The sequence below is a fragment of the Colobus angolensis genome, unplaced genomic scaffold (genome assembly GCF_000951035.1).
Source record: "Colobus angolensis palliatus isolate OR3802 unplaced genomic scaffold, Cang.pa_1.0 Scaffold283, whole genome shotgun sequence".
Lineage (NCBI taxonomy): Eukaryota > Metazoa > Chordata > Mammalia > Primates > Cercopithecidae > Colobus > Colobus angolensis.
Genome location: NW_012116077.1, coordinates 2529481 through 2541903, shown reverse-complemented (window position 1 = coordinate 2541903; position 12423 = coordinate 2529481). Strand labels below are relative to the sequence as shown.

General features: G+C 38.6%; 1 pseudogene; it reads left to right on the top strand.

Annotated features, from left to right (window-relative positions):
- The first annotated feature begins 5329 nt into the window (after positions 1-5329).
- LOC105516552 lies at positions 5330-5992 on the top strand (annotated as a pseudogene).
- The last annotated feature ends 6431 nt before the right edge of the window (positions 5993-12423 follow it).

The window sequence follows — 12423 nt, the reverse complement described above, 5'->3', positions numbered from 1 at the left end:
AACAAATAAACAAACAAACAAACAAACAAAAACAAAGGATAATTTAAAAGGGGTACTTACCCTGTAGTAATCCCACATTTCCGGTAAAGAAGAAAGGTAAATTTGATAAAGGTGGGTAAGCTCTATATAGATTTGTACTGATTTTAGAGAAGTAAATTAATTTGTTGTCCCATTCACACCTGTAGTTACTAATCCTTCATCTATTCTGATGTCAGTATCGTCTGAAAAAAAAATTTTTGTTTTTCTATGCTCTGCCCTCCCTTCCTCTCTCTCTCTTTCCCTCCCTCTCTCCCTCCCTCCCTCATTTCCTTCCTCCCTTCCTCCCTTCTTTCCTTCCTTCCCTCCTTCCATTCTTCCCTTTTTTCCTTCCTTCTTTTGTTCCTTCCTCCTCTTTCTTTTCTTATAAGTGGACAAGTCTAAATTCTTATTTGCTCATAAAGGAGTCTGATGCTTATGGCAGACAATTCCTCAAGGGTTTTGAGACTCCCCTACTGTTTTATCTAGTTGTTTACAGAAACGCTTAGAGAAATTTGTTTCACCAGAAGGATCTATAATTTTTCAAAATATAGATGGTTTTGCTGGTAGCTTCAGAAACTAAGGAGCAATGCAAAACGAACACTTTGACTTCGTTACAATTCTTTGCTTCACAAGGGCATAAGGCCTCACTAGATAAATTGCAACATTGCTTTTCTGAGTAAACTATTTAAGGCATCTGTGTTCAGCTGTGGGCCTTAGAGTGGTACAATCTAAGAGTCATCTCATTTTGCAGATCTAACAGCCTAATGTAGTGCTGTGGTTGGAATGTTTATGTCTCATTCTCTCCCCAATTCGTATGTTGAACCCTAATCTCCAATGTGATGGTATTAGAAATAGGGCCTTAGGAGGTGATTAGGGTGTTGCCCTAATGAATGGGATGAATGCCATTATAAAAAAAGGCCTCAGAGAGCTTCCTGGCTCCTTCCATCATGTGAGGATGCAACCAGAAGGCACCATCTATGAGGAGGTGAATCCTTACTGAATTTACCAGCATCTTGATCTTGTACTTTCTAGCCTCCCAAAATGTGATTAATAAATGCCTACTGTTTGTAAGCTACCCAGTTTATGGTATTTTGTTATAACAGCCCAAATGGACTTAGACACAGTTTTGGTACTAATACGGTATTAAAGAGAGTAGATTCCAGGTTTTGCAGAGTGGGCAAAACCTCTGATGGAGCAACTACATGATAATCCTTCAGATCTTCTGGTTTGGTCCCTAGAATCTGAAGAGGCTTTTGAACAGCAGAAATTGGTGATAGCCTCTCTGTTAGCTTTGAAATGTCCAAAGTTTGAAAAATCTGACCTGATTTATGTAATATTCCTGTTCAAAATGATATAGTAATGTTTATCAGTTGGTAATGTAGTATGGCTAAAAGTGACCCACTTGAAAAGCTTCCTAGCTGCAGTGACTTATCACATGGCTTCGGAAGCTTATGCTTTATCTGCAATTAAGTCTGCATAAACAGATGAGTTAATACCAGTTAGTAGAACTGCAATTCTTAGTTCTGGAGTAAAAATAAACATAAAAATATATACATAATAAATATATGTTTGGTGTCTGTCATGCAACAGATAACATTTTTTAAATAGAGGATTTTTGACTTCAATAACAACTAAAAAAATCACATGGAAAATTGATAGCTGATTTGTTAGGGACTTCGCACCTGCTTTCTCAGGTACCAGTAATTCATTTTGCTGATAGAGCTGTAAAAGCTGCTTTTATTTATTTTTGATTTTTATGTTTTCGATAAAGTCTCTCTGTGTCACCCAGGCTGGAGTGCAATGGCACGATCTTGGCTCACTGCAACTTCCACCTCCAGGGCTCAAGCGATTCTCCTGCCTCAGCCTTCCAAATAGCTGGGACTACAGGCATGTGCCATCACACCCAGCTAATTTTTATATTTTTAGTAGAGACAGGGCTTCGCCATGTTGGCCAGGCTGGTCTTGAACTCCTGACCTCAGGTGATCTGCCTGCCTCGGCCTCCCAAAGTGCTGAGATTATAGGTGTGAGCCACTGCGCCCTGCCAAAAGCTGCTTCTAAAACATGGCTGGCTCCAAACTTAGAAGCTCTATTTTTAATACGACAAGAAGTTTTTGTTCATTTTTAAAAATGTGCTTCACAAGAAGAAATGAGCAAATGAATTGAAAAAGGAGCTAAAAGAAATTTGATTGGACTGTGGGAATTACCTAACAGTAATTAGATATATAGGAAGTATAATTCCTATACTTCAGTCCCAATTTGCTTGGTTAGTGGTGTTGTGTCATCGACACAATGATGTGAACAAAAGAGGAATTTTAAAGGCATTAGACCCCTACTAGGCCTACCAAAAAGATACAATTGTTCACAACATATTAAAGAGATTTGCTATGTAATGTATACTATTGATATGCTGTTCTTTACGGGCACTCCAAATATAAGCACAGGAAGTTCTCTGTAACCAACTTTACCAGGAACGTGGTGGCAGTTAGATTTCACAGAACTAATGCTTATAAAAGGCAAGAGGTATTGTCTAGTTGTGGTATGTATGACATTTGGATGGCCTGAAATCTTTCTGTCTTCAAAAGCTGGTTTTCAGTTAAGCAAGATGAATAAACTCTAAAGATCTACTGTACAACATTGTGCCTATAGCTAGTAATACTATATTGTACTCTCAAAAATTTGTTAAGAGGGTAGATCTCTTGTTAAATGTTCTTACCACAATCAAATAAAATTTAAAAAGCTGATGTTTGGAACAGGAAACCAAACACCACATGTTCTCACTCATAAGTGGGAGTTGAACAATGAGAACATATGGACATAGGGAGGGGAGCATCACACAGTGGGGTCTGTTAGGGGATGGGGAGCAAGGGGAGGGAGAGCATTAGGACAAATACCTAGTGTATGCAGGGCTTAAAACCTAGATGATGGGTTGATAGGTGCAGCAAACCACCATGGCACATGTATACCTATGTAACAAACCTGCACGTTCTGCACATGTATCCCAGAACTTAAAATAAAAATAAAAAACTGATGTTCAGACAGTGGTGAAGTTTTTCTTAAAACTCACAATTCCCACTTCTGGGATACCAGAGCACATTGACTAGGACAGAGGAAGTCATTTTACTTCTACTGTTGCCCAGGAATTATGCCAAATGTGTGCAGATTCCTATAAACCTCAGTCCTTTGGACAAGTAGAGCGAATGAATCAAACTCTAAAATTAAACTACTTGGCCAAGATTTAGTAATCTAACACGTTAAAATGGCTTAGAGCTTTGCCACTAGCCTTATCAAAAATTAGAGTGACCCCTGCAAGTAAGCATAGTATCTCTCCCTTTGAACTTATGGTTGGCAGGCCTATGAACTTGAGTCTGAGACCATGTTCTGTTCCCAATTTAACTGAATCCTCTCATAATAATGTTCAATAGTTAAAAGGCCTCTTTTCTCTAGAAACCCTGAGACTTAAAGTCATAAGGACTTGTCTGAGTCAGTCTGCCACCCTTATAGAATAGTAGACTTCATCCACATAAAGGTATTTCAAAGGAAAGACAGGTTGTCACACCATTGGGAGAGACCCTTTCAGGTGCTGCTGATCACTCATACTGCTATCAAAGTGAAGGAGAACCATAGCTGGATTCATGCTTTCTATGTGAAGCCAGCACCGCAGGAGGACTAGACAGTTGTTCCCACAAAGAACTTTGCTAGAGTAATGGATATTGGTACTGAACTAAACTGAAAAGAGGTATTCTTTATTTTTTTAAAAAATTTTTCATACACGGTATCACTCTGTCCCCCAGGCTGGAGTGCTGGAGTGCAATGGTGTGATCTTGGTCACTGCAACCTCCGCCTCTCAGATTCTAATGATTCTCTTGCCTCAAAAAGATGTATTCTAAAAAATTGATTGCTATTCTCATAGTACTACCCAGGCAGAGGTTATTTGAATCACCACAATAAAGAATCACATTTATTGGAAAGCAAACATTATTATTACACCAAATTTCTGCACTCCCAGTAATGGTTCCTCCAACTACATATTTCCAATGGGCTCTAAACTGTACTCCCATTGTGGATATGCTCAGGATTATTGGCCGAGTACAAGTGAGATCATCCTCATTAGTAATTTTTGATAATAACAAAGTTAAAGTAATTAGTATGCATCCAGGTACTCAATTTCTAACTTTAACACAAAAATGTTTTATTAATTGGCTTGATTGAAAGAATGACATAAAAAAGAAAAGTATCTGATTAACAGATGAACAGAAACCTGGCACCTACAGATTACTAGCAACCACAAAAGACAGATATAGTGTCACTACTAACATTGGGAGGCAGATTTTCTCCAGTATGGGTGGATAAACAAAGGTGGATGCCTGTTATTTATAGAGATTTAGCTGACTGTTATATAACTATTTAGACCAATGGAAGAAATGGCCCATAGGATGGATTTTTTCCTTAAGGCTTAAAACACTGAAGTTGGCTGGACATAGTGGCTCACACCTGTAATGCCAGCCCTTTAGGAGGCCAGGGCAGGCAGATCGCTTGAGCCCAGGAGTTTAAGACCGACCTGGGCAACACAGCGAGGCCTCATGCCCTACAAAAATATAAAAATTAGCTGGGTGTTGTGGTGTGTGCCTATAGTCCCAGCTACTTGGGAGGTTGAGGTGGGGGAATTGCTTGAACCCAGGAGTTTGAGGTTTCAGTGAGCTATGATCATGCCACTGCACTCCAGCCTGGGCAACAGAGTGAGACCTTGTCTCAAAAAACAAAACAAACAAAAACAAAAAAAGAAAACACGAACAAAAAAAAAAACCAAACACAAAGCAAATTAAAGTTGTGTACATTAAACACTAGAAGTTCAATCCGTACTCTAAAATCAGTGTCTTGTAAGACTTTTAACTAGATGATGGCCATGGATTTCTTTCTACTTCTCATCTTAAAACAAAGTTATCTAGGAAGATGGAGCAATCACTGAACGGCCTGAATTACCATGTAAATGTGATGTTACTCATGTAATTGATGGAAACTCAGGAGAAATTTATTAGGGCATCAAAGAAAAACTCTTAATTAAAAACTGGAATTAGCATGGTTCTGAGTTAAGCTACTCTATAGGCTTGGATTGGGCAAGACTTCATGAGGAACTACAAAATATTGCTCCATAGTTAATCATTTGAAAGTGCAAGCAATAAAGAAATCACAACAATTTGTAAAATTAATGTATGAATGAAACATTTTTTCATTGCTAATTAAGACTTCGGGCTTCTGCCATCTTTTCAGCCTCAGCTGGATAGGCACAGAGACACTTCTGAAAGGAACATTATGGTGGCTGTCCAAGGAGAGCCCCAAGTCCAGTTCAAATTGGCATTGGTTGGTGATGGTGGTGCTGGAAAAACTGCATTCATGAAATGTCATTTGACCAGTGAATTTGAGAAGTGTGTAGCCACCTTAGGTGTTGAGGTTTATCACCTTGTGTTCCACACCAACAGAGGATCTATTAAGTTCACTGTATGAGATACAGCTGGCCAGGAGAAATTTGGTATACTGAGAAATGGCTATTATATTCAAGCCCAGTGTGCCATTATAACGTTTGAGGTAACATCTTGAGTTATTTATAAGAATGTGCCTAACTGGCATAGAGATCTGCTATGAATATGTGAAAACATCCTCATATTGTATGGCAACAAAATGGATATTAAAGATGGGAAACTGAAGGAAACATCTATTGTCTTCTACTGAAAAAAGAATCTTCAGTATTATGACATTTCTGCCGTAAATGCCGAAAAGTAACTACAGCTTTGAAAAGCCCTTCCTCTGTCTTGCTAGACAGCTCATTGGAGACCCTACCTTGGAATTTGTTGCCATGCGTGCTCGTGCCTCACCAGAGGTTGTCATGGACCCAACTTTGGCAGTGTAGTATGAGCATACTCTAAATCAGAGGTTGCTTAGACAACTGCTCCCCCAGATGAGGATGATGACCTGTGAGAATGAAGCTGGAGCCCAGTGTCAAAAGTCTAGTTTTATAGGCAACTGTTCTGTGATGTCAAGTGGTACACTGTGTGTGCCACTTTATTATCTAGCTAAGAGCAACATGTGCTCCATCTGTGGGATGCTGAAGGAGATGAATGGGCTTTGGAGTGAATGTGACAGTTTAAAAAATACCTTCATTGTTTGGACCTGCATATTTAGCTGTTTGGGAATGCAATTGATTTCTTCTTGAGTTTCAAATGTAAGACTGCTACTGTCACATCACAATATTCAGTTGTGCCTAACTGGCATAGAGATTTGGTATGAGTATGTGAAACATCCTTATGTTGTTCAGTGGGGAAATTTTGTTACTGTCATTGCCATTCCTTTTTGTTTAGAATCAAAATAAAAGTGTACTTCAAATATCTTTAAAAAATCCAATTTAACTATTCAGCATTAGTATAATATATTCAAAGGTTTTTTCCCCAAGGCAGATAAAATTTCTAAAAATTTCACTTTCTACAAATTTAGTAATTCTGATGTTCTATCACGCTTCTAATAATTGTTTTGCTTTGTATTTTACTACAGATTTGCTGATTTTAGATGGCTACAACTGCCCAGAGAAAGGGAAAAAAAACACAATAAAGATAACTAAAAAAATTTTCACGTTACTATTTTATAGTAATACAGGCAGGAGATTGTAAGGACAGATACAAATTAACAATAAGAGGCTTAGTTACCCCAGTTGAAAATAAGGCATGAGATTTCTCTCCCCTCCTTTTTTCCAGAACATTTATTTGAGAAAACTTACAATTGTAAGTACTTTCTCCTCTCTTTTAAATGTGCATAAATCCTTTTGCAGACTAAATAGGTCTTTTGCCATCTTTGTGACCCACAAATATCTTTCTCAAGAATGGACCTAAGAGTCATCTCTTTGAAATGTAAACATCAAGGGAGAAAGCACCCTCATTTCCCAGTTCCTATGGGAGGGTAGCAGCCTAACTTTGGTCGCCATCTTACTCCAAGTGTCAGAATCACTTCCTGTCCTAAAGATATGAGAATTTTATTATTCCCCTGGATAAAGCCAATTAGCTAACACAATGGTAATGGTAACCTGGTGCCTTAGTCTCTTTGTGCTATTATAATGAAATACCACAGACTAGGTAATTTATAAACAACAGAGATTTATTTCTCATGGTTCCAGAATCTGGAAAGTCCAGGATAAAGGAATGGACAGATTTGGTGTCTGGTTGTTACTGGAAATGAGTCCTGATCCAGACCCCAAGAGAGGGTTCTTGGATCTTGTGCAAGAAAGAATTCGAGGCAAGTCCATAGAGCAAAGTGAAAGCAAGTTTATGAAGAAAGTAAAGGAATAAAAGAATGGCTACTCCATAGGCAGGGCAGTCCTGAGGGCACTGCCCATTTTTATGGTTATTTCTTGATTATATGCTAAACAAGGGGTAAATTATTCATGCCTCCCCTTTTTAGACCATAGAGGGTAACTTCCTGATGTTGCTTTGGCATTTGTAAACTGTCATGGTGTTGGCAGTGAGGACCACCAGAGGTCAGTTTCATTGCCATCTTGGTTGTGGTGGGTTTTAGCCAGCTTCTTTACTGCAAACTGTTTTATCGGGAAGATCTTTATGACCTGTATCTTCTGCCAACCTTTTATCTCATCCTGTGGCTAAGAATGCCTTAACCTCTTGGGAATGCAGCCCAGTAGGTCTCAGCCTTATTTTACCCAGCTCCTATTCAAGATGGAGTTGCTCTGGTTCAAACGCCTCTGACATGGGTGAGGGCTTGATCTCTGCTTCCTTGTTGCTGCATCCTCTGTCTTAGTTAGCCCAGAAAGATCCATGTTGGACTTCTACAGAACTTTAAGATAATACCTGTGTGTGTTTTTTTAAGTCACTAAGATTGTAGCAGTTTGTTACTGCATCAATAGAAAACTAATAGAACAAGGTATTTCCCAACAACTGAGTGCAATTCTATGGAGAAGGTTGCAGTTATAAGCTGTTAGCAGCAGCACTCCCAGGGACTGGAGGGTGGGTGCACTCGTCATTAAAGGGTTGGCAGTGTCCACTTTAGTAAATCTGCCTAATTCTGGGATGCACTTTAAGGAAGGCTACTGTTTATGATTTTGGTTGCTTTTTTGTTGGTTTGTTCTGGTTCTTTTTAGAGAGCTTTTCCTTACCTCAAGGTAAAAGACATATTCTCTTACATGTTCTTTAAATACATTTTTAGTTGGGTTTTACACATATAAAGATTTAATCCATCCCTTCCAAAATTTGTGTACGTGTGTGATAGGAGGTAGAAATTTACCTTTTTCCAGATGATAGCAAATTATCTCAATTTCATTTATCGAGGAATCAGTCTTCTTTCCCTATTGATTTGAAATATTATGTCTATCATAAACCAAATCCACAAATGCACGGGTTAGTTTCTGGGCACTAGTGATTTGCTCATCTAATCACAAATCAACACCACACTTATTTAATTATTATAACTTTACAGTATGACTTCGTATCTTATGAGTAAAATTTGTTCTCTTTATCTTAAAAAATTGTCTTGGCTTTATGAGGGGGTATTGGTGATGTTGACTCCATCTCATTTGAATATATATATGTAAATAAATATGTAAACAGCTTTATTGAGATGTAATTTACACACCATACAATTAACCCACTTAAAGTGTACAATTCAGATTTTTAGTATACTCACAGACATGTGCCAGCATCGCTGCAATCAACTTTAGAAACCCTGTACCAAATAACATCCTATGAAGAAACCCTGAAAGAAATTCCTCATTCTCCCCTCCCCCTGAGACCCTGGCAACCTCTAATCTACTTCCTATCTCTATGGATTTGCCTGTTCCAGATAATAAATAAAAATGGAGTCATACAGTGTGTGATCTTTTGTGTCTGTCTTTTTAACATAGTACTTTAAAGGTTCATTCATGATGTAGCCTGTATTGGTACTTCATTCATTTTTATGAGTAAGTAATATTCCATTATAATGATAGTGACTGGAAGCAGCCAAATGCCTAGGCAGATAGAGGTGGGTCCCTGGTGAAACCCCACCTTCAAACCCAAAACAGCCTGAAACCCGGGGCCCAGAGTGAGAACTTCTATTCCTGTTTGCCTGCTCTCTCCTGATTGGTTCTTTCTGAATAATGCCTTTTAACCAATTGAATGTTGCCTTTTCCAATACTACCTACAGCCCGCCCTGCGCACATCCTGTACCTAAAAAGACCCCAGACTCAGTCAGTAGAGAGAAAGAGATGGCCTAACTTCAGGGAAGAGACCTCCTGACTTCAGGGAAGATTACCTTCTCTTCCCATACCCTTTCCAGCTCTCTTCTCTGCTGAGAGCCATTTTAATTGCTCAGTAAAATTCTCTACCTTCACCATCCTTCAGTTGTCGGTGTGACCTCAGATGTGCACCACCACACCCGGCTATTTTTTTTGTATTTTTAATAGAGACATGGTTTCACTATGTTGCTTAGGTTGGTCTCGAACTCCTGATCTCAAGTGATCCGCCCTCCTCAGCCTCCCAAAGTGCTGGGATTACAGGTGTCAGCCACTGTGCCCAGCTGACATTTGATTTTTGACAAAAGTACCAAAACAATTCAATGAGAAAAGATAGCCTTTTCAACAAATGGCAATGGAACAATTGAAGTTCCATTTGCAAAAAAGGAACCTCAAACTAAACTTCACATCTTATGCAAAAATTGATTAAAAATGTATCACTGACCTAAATGTAAAACATAAAAAGTATAGGAGAGAATTCTTTTCTTTTTTTTTTTTTGAGATGGAGTCTCGCTCTGTCACCCAGGCTGGAGTGCAGTGGCACGATCTTGGCTCACTACAAGCTCCACCTCCCGGGTTCACACCATTCTCATAGGAGAGAATTCTTAGGATTTAGGACAAGGCAGAGTTTTTAGACTAGACACCAAACATATGGTCAATAAAAGGAAAAATTGACAAATTGGACCTCATAAAAATTAAAAACTTCCTCAGCAAAAGCCTGTGTGGAGAGGATGAAAAGACAAGCTACAGACTGGCAGACTGGGAGAAAATATTTGCAAACCCCATATCTGACAAAGGACTAGTATCAAAATTCCATGAAGAACTCTCAAAACTCAACAGTAAGAAAACAATCCAATTAGAAAATGAGCAAAATATATAAACAGACATTTCACTGAAGAGGATATCCAGATGGCAAATAAGCACATGAAAAGATGTTCAGTATCATTAGCCATCAGGTAAATGGAAGTTAGAATTATAATGAGATATCACACATGTATCAAAATGGCTAAAGTAAAAAATAGAACACCAAATGCTGGCCAGAATTTGGAAAAACTGATCACTTGTATGTTGTTGATGGGAATGTAAAATTATACAGTCACATTGGAAGTAAATTCGATGGTTTCTTACAAACCTAAACATGCAACTATCACACAGCCTACCAATTTCACATTTGGGCATTTATCTCAGAGAAATAGAAACTTATGTGTACACAAGAACCCATACACAAATGTTTGTACTTACTTATTCATAATAACCAAAAGCTGAAAGCAACCCCGTATATCCTTTCATGGGTGAATAGTTCAATTAACTGTGGTACGTCCATATGATGGAATACTACTAACCAATAAAAATGAATGAACTATTGATGCATGCCTTTTCAACAATCATGTGACCTTCTCAATATCCAGCTAATGAACTTCCTTTGTAATTAACCATCCAGAGTCATCTCCTCTTGCTTGCAGCTAAGAAAACTGATTGATACAAAGAGAAATAAATGTAAGAGGAAACTACAAGAAACAAGAAGTAGAATTCAGTGAATGCCTTGTTAAGGTTTATAGTTGCCTAAATAACCAAAGCCAAAAAATGACACCATAGATAAAACTAACAGTCAGGTGATAGGCTGAGAGTAGATCTTTTCAATGTGTAAAATTGGCAAAAACTAATATTCAAAATTTAAAAGGAATTCTTCAAAAACTACCTGAAAAGACTGGCAACACCATAGAAAAATGGGCACAAGGCCAGGCACAGTGGCTCATTCCTGTAATCCCAGCATTTTGGGAGTCTGAGATGGGTGGATCACTTGAGGTCAGGATTTTGAGACCAGCCTGGCCAACATGGCAAAAACTCGTCTCTACTAAAAATACAAAAATTAGCTGGGTGTGGTGGTGGGTGCTTCTAATCCCAGCTACTCAGGAGGCTGAGGCCAGGAGAATTGCGTGAACCTAGGAGGCAGAGGTTGCAGTGAGCTGAGATCACACCACTGCACTCCAGCCTGTGTCATAGTGCGATACTTTGTCCCAATAAAAAGAAAAATGGGCAAAGCACTTGAATAAGCAAATCACATAAGGGGAAACCAAAATGACTAAAGAGTACGAAGTGTACGAAGAGAGGCTCTACCTCACAAGTAATCAGAGAAATGCAAATGAAAACAACAATGAGATATAAGTCTGGACCCATCACATTGTCAAAAGTAAGTTTAATGATCAAGTGGTTGTGAAAATATGAGAGGATGAGAGCAAATCCTTGGATTCTGCTAGTGTGAGGTTAAACCTGTGCAGCCATTCTGATGAGCAATCTGGCAGTGCCTAGTGAAATTAAGAATGTGTGCAACCCAGAGCAATTCGACAGGGGAAAGGAAAATCAGTTTAATGGAGGGTACTTGAAAAACTGCATATTTATATGGAAGTTAAATTAGATCTTTGACCTCCCTACTCAATACAATACACAAAATAAATTTGAGAGAGATTACACACTTAAAGGAAAAACTAAAGCTATAATGCTCTGGAAGAAAACAGGAGAATTTCTTTCTTTTCTTTTTTTTCTTTTCTTTCTTTCTTCTTTCTTTTTTTTTTTTTTTGAGACAGAGTCTCACTCTGTTGCCCAGGCTGGAGTGCAGTGGCAAGATCTCGGCTCACTGCAACCTCCACCTACTGGGTTTAAGCAATTCTCCTGCCTCAGCCTCCTGCACAGCTGGGATTACAGGTATGTGCCACCACACCTGGCTAATTTTTATATTTTGGATAGAGACGAGGTTTCACCATGTTGGCCAGGCTGTTCTCAAACTCCTGACCTCAAGTGATCCACTCACCTCAGCCTCCCAGAGTGTTGGGATTACAGGCATGAGCCACCGCACAAGGCCAAAAACGGAAGAATTTCTGTATGACCTTGGGATAGTCAATGACTATTTAGAGGACACACAATACACTAATTGCAGAGAAAAATAATGGATAAATTGGACTTCATCAAAATGAAAAAATGAATGCTCATGAAAAGATACCTTAAATAAGCAAGCCAAACACTGGGAGAAATATATCTTTTTTAATTTTAGTTTTTAATTTTTGTGGGTACATAGTTGGTATATATATTTGTGAGTTACCTGAGATATTTTGATACAGGCATGCAACACATATTAATCACATCA